This window comes from Pinus tabuliformis, chromosome 4_1 (genome assembly GCF_031772625.1).
Source record: "Pinus tabuliformis cultivar Carrire ecotype Pingquan chromosome 4_1, CPIR1, whole genome shotgun sequence".
Classification (NCBI taxonomy): Eukaryota; Viridiplantae; Streptophyta; class Pinopsida; order Pinales; family Pinaceae; genus Pinus; species Pinus tabuliformis.
The window spans coordinates 808,370,825-808,385,452 of NC_142303.1; the positions used below are offsets into that span (position 1 = coordinate 808,370,825).

At 43.5% G+C, this 14,628-nt stretch overlaps 1 pseudogene; it reads right to left on the reverse strand.

The window, feature by feature from the left end:
* Positions 1–3,206: 3,206 nt before the first annotated feature.
* The window catches only part of LOC149178690 (uncharacterized), a 40,702-nt pseudogene continuing 29,280 nt past the window's right edge, over positions 3,207–14,628 (reverse strand).

The window sequence follows — 14,628 nt, forward strand, 5'->3', positions numbered from 1 at the left end:
CTCTCCTCTCCCTTTACTCTGATGCCTCTGGCACCTCCATCAATGCCTCGAAGTCTCAGCTCTTCTTTTTTAACACCCCCCCCTCCACTCAAAGGAATATTGCCAGAATTCTGGGATTCACCATATCCCATTTGCCATCCAAATACCTTGGAGCTCCCCTCTCAGACTCAGCTATCAAGCATGCTTCCTGGCGGTCTCTCCTGGATAAGCTAGAATCAAAACTCTCATCGTGGACCTTTCGTGCTCTCAACATGGCCGGTAGATTGGTACTGATCAAGTCTGTCCTTCAAGCTATGCCGTTGTACCTCTTCTCCACCATGGCAGCTCCAAAATGGGTCCTTAAAGACATACGCAACCTTCAGCGCAACTTCCTCTGGGGCTCCACTGGCAGGAACCGAAAATGGGCTCTCGTAAATTGGAAAGAAGTGTGTAAAATCAAATCAGAAGGTGGATTAGGGCTTCGAGATCTGCTTCAGAGTAACAACACAATGGGAGCCAGAATGTGGTGGAACTAGATCTCCAAGCCTCATACACCTTGGGCTCGACTATGGCAAGCGAAATATGCTCTGGGAAGTCAAGGGCACGACCTCATCAGAATTAACTCCACGACCCTAGGCTCACCAATCTGGAATGCTGCAAAGATACACAGCCAGTTCATCCAGGAACACAGTTTCTGGGAAATTCATTCAGGCACATCAGCCAAGTTTTGGGAGGATTCGTGGCAGCAGCTCCCTAAACTCGCGAATCTATTCCAAATGCCCCTTTGGCAATCATACATGCAGCAAGAAAACCTCGTTACGGTTCAACAATTCTGGCAACAAACAGAGCATCACGGTTACCGACTCTGGAAACCCATGAGCAGCTGGCAGAGGGAATGGGAAGGAGAAATATACGCAGACATGGATCAGGAGCTCACACATCGCAGAATCCGTCACTCCAACCAGCAGGATAAGCTCAGATGGGGACATACACACAAAGGCACTTTCACCACTAAAGAAGCACATCAACTGCGCTATTCTGATACCCAAGAGGATAAAGATCAAATTTGGGCACGAGTTTGGCTACCGGGACTATGGCCTAAAATCTCAACCTTCCTATGGCTGTTAAGAAAAAAGCGCATTCTTACTTGGGACAATTTAATAAAAAGGGGATTCATTGGGCCTTCTAGATGCCCAAACTGCAATTCACATGCTGAGACAATCAGTCACTTAATGGAGACTTGTCCGCTAGCAAAGCAACTCTGGGAAAAAGTGGAGAAATGCAACAAGCAAACAGAACCCAGGAGAGAGGATGTAACGGAAAATATACGGAACTGGGACAAGAACCCATACAAAAGCCAACTTCTCAATACTTTATGGGGTCTAATACCAGGCTTTTTGTACTGGCTCCTTTGGAAAGAGCGCAACTCTCGAATCTTAAACAATACCTCCAGGACAATCGATGCTCTGTGGCTCATCTACAAACGAAATATCCAGGAAACCTTAGCCATCAGAACCTGGTATGACACAGACATGCCAGAAGTGCAACAAGAGAGGTACATTCTTAAAGAATGGAATCTTGACCTTTCCGCCTTTGTAAAGGTCATTACCCGTCCCCCTCGCAGCTCCACCTCCCCGTCCTCCTGGTCCCCACCAGCTTTCAATTCTTTCAAGCTCAATTTTGATGGGGCAGCTAAAGGTAATCCTGGTCCTGCAGGTTTCGGAGGAATCATTAGAAGCCACACAGGAGAACTTATGCATATCTATTATGGCACATTAGGTAAAGACACCAACAATGTAGCTGAGATGGAAGGACTCTGGCAAGGGATCTGTCTAGCAGAGAAAAAACACTTCTTCCCTCTAGAGGTTGAGGGCGATTCCCTCATCCTAATAACAGCAGCCAAGAAAATTCAGGCAGGAGCAACAGCAGTCAAATTAGCATCCAGCTGGAGACTGCTAAGCAGATTGGAATCCTTGGAGGCAAAGCTCAAGAATCCCCAAAGCATAACCTTCAAGCATGTACGCAGAACAGCGAACCAAGTAGCCGACAGAATGGCTAATCAAGGTGTGTCTCAGTCATCTCCTTACTTCTCCGGTTCCTTGAACATGGTTGAGGATGAACAACTTAAAAAGGACTGCATCGCTATGGTGCAAAAGGATCTCGCCCTCCCGGATGCGGGTGGTTGTAATGTCTAACAGGTTAGGGGCTCATCATGAGGGCAGGTGTCTGCCCGGACGAGCCACGTATATCAGGACGCATCGCACATGGGCTTACTGCGTGAGGCATTTAAGTCTGGAGGCGATGGGTAATTACAGTCGGGTCCTTTCGGCATTTACTGCCTTTCTTGATAAATGGAATATGGCGCTTCAAAGCCATGGCAACCCTGCCTTTCCTCCGCAGTTTGTGGTCGCTTATGCTCTGGTTCTGAGGGATTCTGGCTCTGTGTTTGCTCATGCGAGAGGGTATTCCAGCTATTGGGACAATTCGGGGAGGTTAGGCTTCTCCGTCACTATCCCGCAGACTGGCATAAGATTCGAGTGCCCCCATTCTCTGGTTCTGAGGGAAGACGAGGCGGGATATACCTGCGATTCGCACTGTTTAGAGATGCAGCGAGAACGCCAACGTTTGATTAGCCGGCGTGGGAGTGCCAGAGGGCGGGCTTCGTCTCAGAGGCAAGCCCCCTCCCCTTCATCCTCAATAGAGGTTTCTTCCGACCGTCGGCGTTCCAGAGGAAGGGCAGTTGGCGGAAGCAGAGCAGCGGAACACAGAGAGATTATGGATTGTGGGCACTCTGAGCATCCCATGGTGAGATATCGTATACCTTGCACTTTGTCAAATTCTACTTTCTTCATTTCAGTTTCTGTGGAGCACTGCAGCAATCCTCGAGGTGAAGATGATGCTATGCATGCCAGCCCCCCGCGGAATCCTGGGTTGGCACCTTCAATTGATATGCAATTTCCTGCTGTCGATATGCTGCGCCCTATTCAAGACAGCTTCTCCCCAGACCCGGGGGCAGGCCCAAGTGTTCCTGTGCAGCACAACATTCCTACAGAACCGGACATCCACATGCCTCCCAGATGCAAAACGGAGGATGCGCCGCACACCTCTGAGGATGACTAGGTCTCTGAAGAAGGATTTTTGTTTTTCAATATCTGCTCTCACCGCTATCCTACGTGCATCCGGTCTTTGTCTTTATGTAATACAGTCCTTCTCTGTTATAGTGACGGCTATCCACAGTTGTTCCAGTCCTTATGTGTTACAGTTTCGGCTAAACATGTTTGTCCAATGTCGGTCTTATGAATTTTGGTCTCATGAATGTCGATCTGGTTCAAAGTGTCGGTCTTATGTATTTTTGGAATGATCAGTCCTGAGCTTACTGTCAGTCTTTCGACAGGATTCACAGAGCCACAGCTCTGTTGTACCAAAGATGATGTAATTTTTGCCTTTTTTGTAATATAATAGCATAGTATTATTCAGAAAAAAAAAAAACATACAATTGACATAAATATGATTGGAAGATATGTTTTGGGTGATTCAAAAGTGTGGAAAATACAATAAATATAGATGAATATTATTGTTCATATCTGATAAAAATTATTTCAAAACATACATCAATTAACCTCCGAAGAATTTAATCATGACTCGTGAAAAAAGTGAAGATATACAAAACCAATTTTCTAAATTGGAGAATCAATTTAATGAATTGAGTGATATTTCAGTGAAAAAGTCTAATTTGATAAAATACAAATGCAAAATAACCAAAGATAAAAAATTATTAAATTCCATATCAGCTACGATCTTGCATACCCTAAATGAGAGGTTCCTTAAAGGTGATATTGGGATGCAAGGAAATATTGAAAATGGGGATAGAAAACACCAGTATCATTTTGGGAATATTTAAAAAAATGTGGATGACATGAGGATTGAGTCCTATAATAAAAAAATTCATCACTCCAAGATCCTGATCATCAAGGGTTTAACTCGACACAAAGGAACTAATTAATTCCCAATGTTGATATGAGGAAATTTGATGGTAAGATATTATAACATGGATATTCAAAATGGAGGAAGCCTTTGACATACACCAAGTTCCCACTTTAAAAATGGTAACTCTTACATCTTTGTGTTTAGAAATTGATTAGTTTGTGTTGTGGGGAAAAATGCCTATTTAGGACGATCCTATCCACCTAAGGTGTGATAGCGCCTTAGCAACAAACGAATACAGCTATCATGATTTCTTCCTTTATGAAATATGAAAGAGAGGAGATCGGCAGACTTACCGTTATCTTCCGGTTGTCCCTCGAACTAGATCCTCTTCTCTTTGTGTGTCCACAGCTACTTGCCTCCTTGCTCGATCAAGAGAACAGCTACTTGAATCCCACGAGATCACAAGAGAACTGCTACCTATGACAAGAGAACAACTACTTGCAACAAGAGAAGAACACAATACAAAGGCAAATATACATATTCATAAATGATTCCGGATTAGAAGTAAATCAAATATACTAATGCAATTACACAAAATACACCAGCATATAGGAAAGAATCAAGATAGCTTTATTGAAAGTAACAGGGTTCAGGAAGAGATACAACCCATAGGGCTCCAACCTAGCGTCTCCTTCCCAGCAGAATGGAATTCCTTCTTCAGCTCCTTTCAAAGCATAACACACCCAATATTTCTAGCCACAAACCAACAACAATTCTTTTCAAATACCAAATTCCACCCTCCCTGATCTCATGTAGAAGAGATCTATATATAGGGTTATTGGAGAGAGGATGAGTCAGCTTGAGACTGGTCTAAGACTGACTAGTGTCCTATCCCACTTCAGTTCTTGAGTCCACTTGGAGGTTCTTGCTTCCACTTGGAGATTTGGAACCTCTTACTCATCACTAGTCAAATTCCCTGATCCAAGTGTCATTTTGGAAGCTTCCTGGGCATTGACACCTTGAGAAATGACTCTGCCACTTGTCCAAACTCGCTCAGCGCAGGTAGCCTTCTTTGCAGTTGACATTCAACGTAGGTAGACAGTGGAGCAGTTGACATTCAGCGCAGATGCTCAGTGGAGCAGTTGACATGATCCAGAATTGCCTTGTTTTTGAGTGTTTTCAGGTGGAGAACTTTTGTTAAGTGCTGTGGTTTGTTGGCCTTGTTCCTCTAGGGGTAGGAACAACATGTTTAGGGACTTTGGATCCCTTGATTATTGACATTTCATGCTCAGTGATGCAAGGCACAAAAATGTCTATAACAGTTGCCCCCTAAAGTATGAGGCCGTTTATCGGGTGAAATGCTTTATCCAGGAGGGTCCGAAGTTCATCCATCTGCTGGGAGGAGACCTGTAATAAAATACAATACAATACATTATGATTCATACTGCTTTCATGATCTAGCTGAGGCGGGCATTCCCATGCTCAACTTTATAAATTCATTTTTGTACATGGAACAGACGATCGTCTGATGGTAGACTGATAATTTTGGTGAAATTATCATCCTTTGAGTAGGATGATCATCTGCTGCAATGATGTACATGTCAAATGTCTTTATTTTTCCTGAATATATATCACAGCCCGGATGGATGAAACTAGATCCAGGGTCTTCAAACTCGTTCGATCTTCACTCTAAGTACAAGTCGATCCATGTGAGAATTGCGCTGAAGTCGAACATGGAAAGACATCGCTTGATTATCGGTCAATGATGTAAACCGTTAACAAGCGCGAGAGGAATCACCGATAATGATAATGACCCTCAAGGTACTGCAGTACAATTCACGTGGTGTGAATAAAGGACTTGGCGTCGAACACCACGCAAAATCTTCTGGTCGAAGGTCATTGATGTATACCTATCGCCGGAAGTGAGAAACTTGCCATTGAGGCATGCAAGCTTCAAAGTACTGAAAGGGGTGTTCCTAGATCAACTCCTTGGATAATGAGCTGATGTCGACAAGGAGCGATCCGTCAAAGGAGGGCCTTAATGAATCCCACATCAGTGACATGGAACGGAGCTAATGATTTTAATGGAGGTGAAAACAATCTGTGACATATGATTCAGGGTGGCGGTCATGAATGGATGAAGGATAATGTATGGCAGTGGATGGGACCCGGTTGACTCTTTCTGAATGACTTCTCTTGAACATATGGCGACACTGATGCGATGGATCGGTAGCATTACCCCAAATATGGATGGTATGGAAAGACCATGGTGATGTGACCGGTGAATGAAACAACCCAACCCGAATGTGATACGGAGGAAAAGTGTCATTTTCAAGAGCGACCTGCTACCATCAAAGTTTTCTTGATTTTTCCCAATTTTTCTCCAGTCATTGCTGACCAGTACCTCTTTATTTTTGTCAAGCTTGAGGAGGATAACATATGCTCGTTCTATAACCTTCCCTTCGGGCAAGCCCATCGCTATGTTTTAACAAGCCTAGCGATAGTGAAACTCGTTCTCGTCTAAAGACAAGTTTGTCGCTATTTAATAATTTTAACGAGTCTAACGACAAGGATAACTCGATCCTTTCCATTTTTAGAGAGTCTGAAAAGGTACGTAAAGTTAACTCCAAAATTCCTTTTTCGTCATCTAATACCTTAAGTCCGAAAAAGTATAAAACAATACAGAAGGGATGAGTTTTCAATAACTTTAACGAGCCAAATAAAACAAGCGCTCGACCTTTTTGTGGAATAATCCCTCAGGTCCAAAAAGATTAAAATCTAGAGGAGGGATAGCTCTTCCGGTCCTTTAACGAGATGGAAGGCCAAAACTCGGCAATCTTTTCATATTTTACGAGTCAGTTGAAAAGAGCTTAAAGAAGACTCGTCTTTTGAGGAACGAGTGATAAACAGGGATAGCAACTGATTCCAGGTACAGGTTGGAATTTTCCAATCACGGCAGTGTCACAAGGATGGCTAGGTGAAATCACTCTTCGCAGCTGTTCCTCAAAATGGGTAAACAATCATATGGAGGTGAACGATCGGCCAAATGAAAATGGAGGTGGCAGGTGCAAACACGACCAAGGCTTTTATGGCTGATAAATTTACGATCACAGCGGTTATTTACCGGGATAGGTTCATTTTTTATTTAAAAATGAGCTTAAACTCTGGAGGAAACATTGCTCACTGCTTATATTTATTTTTTAACGAGCATGAAGACCGCATTAAAATTGCTCGGATCTTGCGTTTATTTTTCAACGAGCATGAACTTTATGCTAAAACTGCTCGAACATATAGTCAAAATTTTGATTTTTATCATAAATAGTTTTTCTCTTTTCAAGGATAGTACTACATTCTCAATTGTTGCAACAAACTTTGTTAGAAATGAATAATATTTGCATGAAAATGAGATCATAACCCTAATATTTCGCTTTGAACTACGTAAAAAGCTATTAAAAGGTGTTTTTACCTCTCATTTTACCATTTCATTTGAATTTGGTTTGTTGGAGCTCTGGAGGTGCCTCTTCCCCCTTGATTTTCACCAGCTGATTTCGGGAGATTCTGCGAACGATTTTTAGCACCGTCTGGACCAGGTAGGAGCTAAACTCTAGCTCTTTCTTTTCATGGTTTCTTTTTCCCATTTTGTGCCTGTTTTCCTGCCCCCATGAGCCCCTGGGGTTTCATTAGGGCGCTCTAGCATCAGCGCAGGCAGTCCATTCGAAACTTGCGCTGAATGTCAAGCTGCCTTAAGGCAGTTTGACCTTCAACGCAGGTAGGACACTTTCCAACTGCGCTGATCTCAGAAAAACAGCTCTATGCACATTTTTTGATGAAATTTTGCTAGTTTCTCATCAAACTTAGGAACTTACTCCTTCTCTTGTTTGTTTTGCAGGGATCTTTGAGCAAAATGTCCCTTACATGGCGAGAACGAGAACATGAAGAGGAGGACATGATTGCCCTCCATGACCCTGTCACGGTGAACGCGCTGCGGAACTGTGGCCTGCTGAAGTTTTTCCGTATCTCTAGCATGAGAGCACAGATCTCTCTATTGCAGTATATGCTTGATGCTTGGGATCCCATTAACCAAGTATTCCAGAATAGGGGAAAATCCATCCCCTTGACCATAGAGGACATTTACTTCTTGACTGGATTGTCAAGGCGGGGTGCCCCCATTTCTTTGTCAGGTTCGGCCCGGGGGAATGACTCCGTGAGAGATTATGTCCGCCAGTATTGCAGGGAAGGTTCCCAGCCGAGCAGAGACGGCAAGGTGGTTATCCGTGAGATCACTGACAGGTCTCTCAGGTCCATTCTGTATACCATTGGTAGGATGGCCGGTAGCGCATCTCTACATGTTGCCAACAGATCTTATGTGCAACACGCCTTGGAGTGTCTCCAACCGAAAGTATTCAACTGGTGGCGAATAGTGGGGCGCTATTGGTAAAACTTTTGACCATATCACTGTTTACTGTTCTTACTTATAATGTCATTGTGCTTTATTCTATCAAGACTTTAATCAAACTCATGTGTGCGTGCAGATGTTGGTCCCGTTCGTCCAGCAGCTCGCCCGAAAGCGCCAGTTGCTGCCCCAGCAGGGGAGACTGCTGGGAGGGTCATTCTCCGCGATCTTGATGTGGCAGAGACTCTTACAGCTGTGCAGGAGCAGGTTGAGAGACTTACTCTCGGCATTTCTGATGTGAGGATTGATGAGTTACCTTTACAGCTGCAGCGACATACTACTGGTGTGCCTAGACGATGGACTCGTCTCTTGCGCATGATTGCACAGGCCGTGACGTGCTATCATGAGCACCACTAGGCTAGGGTGCCCCCTAGCATTTTTGAGTTTTTGGGTCATACGACCGATTTTGTCTTGGTTACAGAACATTATGTATGAACGATGAACAGCTTATATATATATATATTGATTTTCGAGTTTTATTCTGGTTGAGTTATATGACCCATATGTACAATCATTGATGATGTGTCTCTTTTATAAATGTCGCAAATGTCTATCTAACACATAATTTGCTAATGAGTCGGTTAATGTGTTTAAGTTTCTGGAAATATGCTGGTATTGAATTGAATCAAATTGTCTTTCCAAAATCTTAACCCTTAGGAACATGCGATAAATAGCTGGGTTGCGAACGGAATGTATACCATTGAGTTGTAGTATTACGAGCTATGAGTCTAGCCTGACAATTAGTCGGCATATGCCACGTGTGATGGCATCAGAGAGTAGTTCTATCAACGCGCTATACTCAACGATGTTATTCGTTGATTGCCCAATACATACACCTCTGAAACTTACTAACTCGCCGCTTGGATCAAAAATGGCCCAGGCTGCGGAGGATAGGTTCCGCGAACTACGACTCGCTCCGTCGGCATATCCAACACATGTCTCCAGAAGGTTCGACATCTGCAACAAATGAAAAAGGGATCACTCGACCAGAACAAATACTTTAGCGAAAACAAAATACAGCAAAAGCAAGCATGTTACTATTAAGCATAGTAACGCTTGAGGTACAACCCGTTGCGGGGCTGCGCCAGTGGAATTCCGTCATAATCCATTAACTCGTAGGCTCCTTTTGCTAACACCCTTTTAACAATATAGGGGCCCATCCATAAGGAATTAAATTTACCTGCTCCCAATTTATCGGATTCTTGGTCATAAAGCAAGACCAAGTCACCTTCTGAGAAGACACGGGGTTTGACATTTTTGTCAAACTGAGCCTTGACTCGTTTCTTATGGGCTTCGTTAGCCAAAGCGGCATCACGACGGGTTTCATCCAATTGGATTAATTCCAAGAAACGAGCCTCTTCTTCTGAAGTTCCGGGGAGGAGATCAATCGCGAGTTTAAGCGACGAAATTTCGCACTGGACCGGCAAGACTGCTTCCAGGCCATACACCAGTTGAAAAGGTGTGAACCCGGTTGCGTTCTTTACCGACGTTCGGTAAGCCCACAAGGTTGAGTACAGGATTAGGTGCCACCTTCTTTTATGAACCCCAATCATCCTTTGCAACATACGCTTCAGGACCTTGTTGATTGCTTCAACTTGTCCGTTGGCTTGCAGATAATACGGGGTAGAGCTGTCGTGAGATAGCCCTAGCTTGGCAGCTAATTCGACCATCATGTGATTGCGAAAATGCGATCCATGATCTGTAACTATAGCCTGTGGTACGCCGAGCCTGGCGACTACATGATTGAAAAAGAAAAGGGCAGCTGTTTCACCAGTGTTATCCAATGTAGGCATCGCCTCGGCCCATTTGGTAAAATAGTCAACAGCGACTATAATATACCCATGCCCCCCGGTCGAGGTGGGGTTACATTGCATGAAATCGATGCCCCATTTGGCGAAAGGCCCAACAGCAACTATTGGCTGTAAAGGTGTGGGCGATCTTTTGGTTTTGCTATCAAAAATTTGACAAGCATGGCAACTTCTGACTGCGATTATGCAATCTTTGAACATGGTTGGCCAGAAGTATCCTGCTCGTAAGATTTTTTGTGCTGTTGCATATCCAGATTGATGTCCCCCACACGCGCCTGAATGACACTCATTCAGGGCTTTTTCGGCCTCTTCATGGGTAAGGCACCTCCTCATAACTGTATCGATACCACGACGGTAAAGTGTATCACCGACGATCATGTAGTCTTTTGCTTGGTATCGTATACGTTTTTGTTCGGAGTGAGAGGTGTTTGGCCTGAATTTTTGGGTTTGGAGATAAACTATGATATCTCCATACCACTCATCGCTTGTAGATATCAGAAACAAACTTTCGTCCACGATTGACTCTTCTGATGTTTCATCGTTGGACGACGATGGGAGATCGCACAATAATTCTGCGAAAACTAGAGCTTTCTTTGATTTGGATTTTACAAATTCCAGATCAAACTCTTGAAGGATCACTATCCATTTTGAATATTTTCCCCCCAGCAACTGTCGCGATAGTATATAAGTCATGGGGTTGCAATCTGACAAAATGGTAGTTTTCCGAAAGAGGACATAATGTCGAAACCTTTGAATCGCTTGAACAGCTGCAAGCGCTAGTTTTTCAACATAAGAATATTTACTTTCTGTATCATTTAAGTTTTTACTTAAATAATAGATAGGATGTTCAATTCCATCGACTTCTTGAACTAAAACCATCGCAATGGTCGTATCTGCTGCAGCCAGATACAGGTTAAAATCTCTTTGATAGTCCGGGGCGTACATTAATGATGCTTTTACTAGACAATCAAAGGAAGCTTGCGCCACCTGGTCCCAGACAAAAGGTACATCCTTTTTCAAAAGACGAGTATAACCTTTAGCAAGTTCTGTGTAATTTGGAATGAACCTCCTCAGAAAGTTTGCTTTCCCTTGGAGTTTCTGAATCTGAAGCAAATTTGAAGGTGGAGGCAAATTAATGATTGCCTGAACCTTGCAAGGGTCGAGACGAATCCCATCCTTAGAGACTACAAAGCCAAGTAAACGACCAGAACCGACACAAAACACACATTTGTGTGGATTGAGTCTTATCTTGTAGTGTCGACAACGTAGAAATATCGCTCTTAAATGCTGCGGATGATCAGTCCGCTTTCGCGAATGAGCCGGAAGGTCGTCGAGATAAGGTTGAACGATGTTCTTGATGTCATGGAAGGCATAATTCATTTCCCTCTGAAATGTTTCCCCTGCGTTCTTTAAACCAAAGGGTAATTTTCGATAAGCGAATGTGCCCCACGGACAAATAAATGCAGTCTTTGACTGGTCCTGTGGGCGGATATTTATTTGATTATACCCGGAAAATCCATCCATAAATGAAAAGATTTCACATCCGGCGCATTCATCAATTATCTGGTCGATGAAGGGTGTAGGGTAGTTGTCCTTTGGACAAGCTTGGTTTACATCCCTATAATCGACACACACTCTAATCGTCCCTTGTTTTTTCATAACAGGGACAATATTCGATACCCAATCGGTTAGAGGAACCGGGTAGATGAATCCAGCATGGAGAAGTTTTTCAACTTCCGCCTTAATGGCAGCGGCTTTCTTGGGGTGCACCTGCCGAAGCCGTTGTCTTACTGGTTTGACATCAGGATACATTTTAATTTCATGTTCAACGATACTCGAGTCAATGCCTGGCATTTCATCATATGACCAAGCAAAGACATCTCTGAATTCGCGAAAAAGAGCGTTATATATTTCCAGTTCTGAAGGGGAACAACCTTTGCCGACATAAATATTCTCTACAACATTTGTTTTAGTCGAGATATTTATGGCTATAGTCTCTTCAATATTGGATAAGTTTCGCTCGGAATCCACCGTATTTACAGTATTTGTTAGGAATTCAAAAACTAAAGGGTGATAAAGGTCACTTTGAGTATCTTCTTCATATTCCGGAAGAAGGGAACGATGGTGGTGATCATTCCATGGTGCCCCCTCAATCAGCATTGATTGTAAGATTCCTTCGTCAGTCCCATGTACTTTCGACCAGGGATCTAATGAGGTACCATATTCTTTAGACCTATCTACCCAAACGCTTGACGAGCGTTGATTTGGGTTCGCCTCCCATGCTTGAAACATTGATTGCTAGAATATTTCTAAAGGGCTCGGGGGCAAAACAATTGCATGGTCCATGTCGACATTGTCTTTTGCGACCTTTGTGGAAGATATCATATTGCAGGTTGCTACAAACGGTATATTTCCTATGTAAATAGGAGGAGGTAGCGCGAAAGTTCCCATCATTGTGGGGTCTTTCAATAATCCTACTCCGATATCTTGAAGCGAATGGTTGCTCTCATGGATCATGGGAATGCTTCCTGTAACTTGTGAACCATTAGGGAGGAAGTTCTGTTGGTCGACGACCGTAATCCCTCCTTCAAACGGGAATGCGATCTTCCTAAAATAAGTCGACACAACAGCTGCCATGGCATAGATCCATGGTCTACCCAGTAGGATGTTGTAGTCAAGATTTCCATCAATGACCTCAACATCAATTTCTACTGTTTTTCCTCCCAGTTCAACCTTCAAGTTATTAAGGATACCGTACGGGGTATAAGTCCTTCCGTCGAAAGCTTTTAATGTTGTCGAAGATCACGACAAGGTTGGAGATCCTAATGTTTTCCAGCAACTCATCGACATAATACATGTAGATGCTCCCTCATCAATAATTGTTCTGTGAACAGTTTTGTTGAGGGCTTTCACTTGAATAAGGAAAGCTAGTTGAGCTGGTAACTGAGGATCGTATCCTTTGTGATCAAAGGATACAAGATTGGAATCCTTAGGATCAACCCCACCAATAGTCGATAACAAAGCCTGCCTTTGGGATGGGAAATTCTGTAGTACTTCAAGAGTCGACATAGCGGATGGCGATTGGGCCAAATCTTCCACTACGCGAGGATTAAATGCTGCGCCCTGGCGCGAGGATTAAATGTCGACTTGTGTACTACTCCCTTTGGCGGTTTTATTGTTAATTCAGGAATGATGGGCGGTACAACTTCTGTCGAAGTCGTTGTCGAACTACTTGGTTGATCTTTACTTTTGTCGTTCGACAGCTGAGGATTCCCGTAATCTTTGTTCCTTGTCGAAATCAAAGCATCATTCTGCTGTTTTGAAACCGACAACATAAGTACTTGTGACGGGGAAGCATTTCCACTATCAACCAGATTTTGACCTTGGTTGGGAAATGGATCAGTTAACACAGCTGAGGTTTGGGAACTTTTAAAGAACCTCTTCAACTCAGCTTTGAATGGGCAATTCCTTGTGTAATGATCCTCTTCATCACATATTTGACATGGATAATTTAGTTTCCCTTTCCCAGGAGGGTTTGAAGAATTTTTTGCGGGAGATGATTCACCCTGTTTCTTCTTCTTCCCTTTGTTTTTCTTCTTCTTGCTTCCTGGTTGATTGGTTTCTTTGCCTTTATCTGCTGATACGACATTTACTTCCGAAGCAAGAATTTCATCTTTTGCATTTTGATCCGAATTCTTACGGGCTTTTTTAGACGAAGCCTTTATCGATTTCGCGTTTGCCGTGCCAATCACGCCATCACCGGCATGAGAGTCACTATTGGATTTTGGATGAGGAGGAATCGAAAATTCCGGTCTAGGGGCGTCGGGTATTTTGTCGTAGAGCGTGCCAGACTGAGTATATACTAAGTCTAGATATTGTGCACGAGCAATAACTTGCTCCTCAGTTACAACCCCCCCCTTCGCCACATCTTCCGTTATAGCAGGAAGTAACGACTTTATAAACCATTCAGCTAACAACTGATCGGGAACGTATGTTTTCACCATCCTACGACGACGACGCCACTCATGTATATGATCAGATATATGGGTGGCAGTTGCCTGCTTGAAGTTGGTTAATATTTCTGTTCCCGTTTCATACCTTATCGGTAATTGAAAATGGGTTAAGAAAGTCGTGGCTAGGGAACTAAAATTGTCGAATGAGGCTCTAGGTAATTCAATATACCATTTAGCCGCTGGACCTGTCAATGTCCTCTGAAAAAGGCGAAGCCTTATCGAATCGTCGTTTAGGGTGTTCGACGAACACCACAGATGAAAAGTCATTACGTGATTCGATGGGTCTTCACCTGGATTTCCATTGAATTTAGGAATGTCAGATGGAAGTTTGTGAGGAATCGCTGGCCACCAAGGGGCGTAAGCAATCGGATCGTTTGTTAACCGGTGTAAATCGGGTAACTCTAAAGTTGCCACGAATGGTAACTGTTGATTCAGGTTTGGTGAAGCA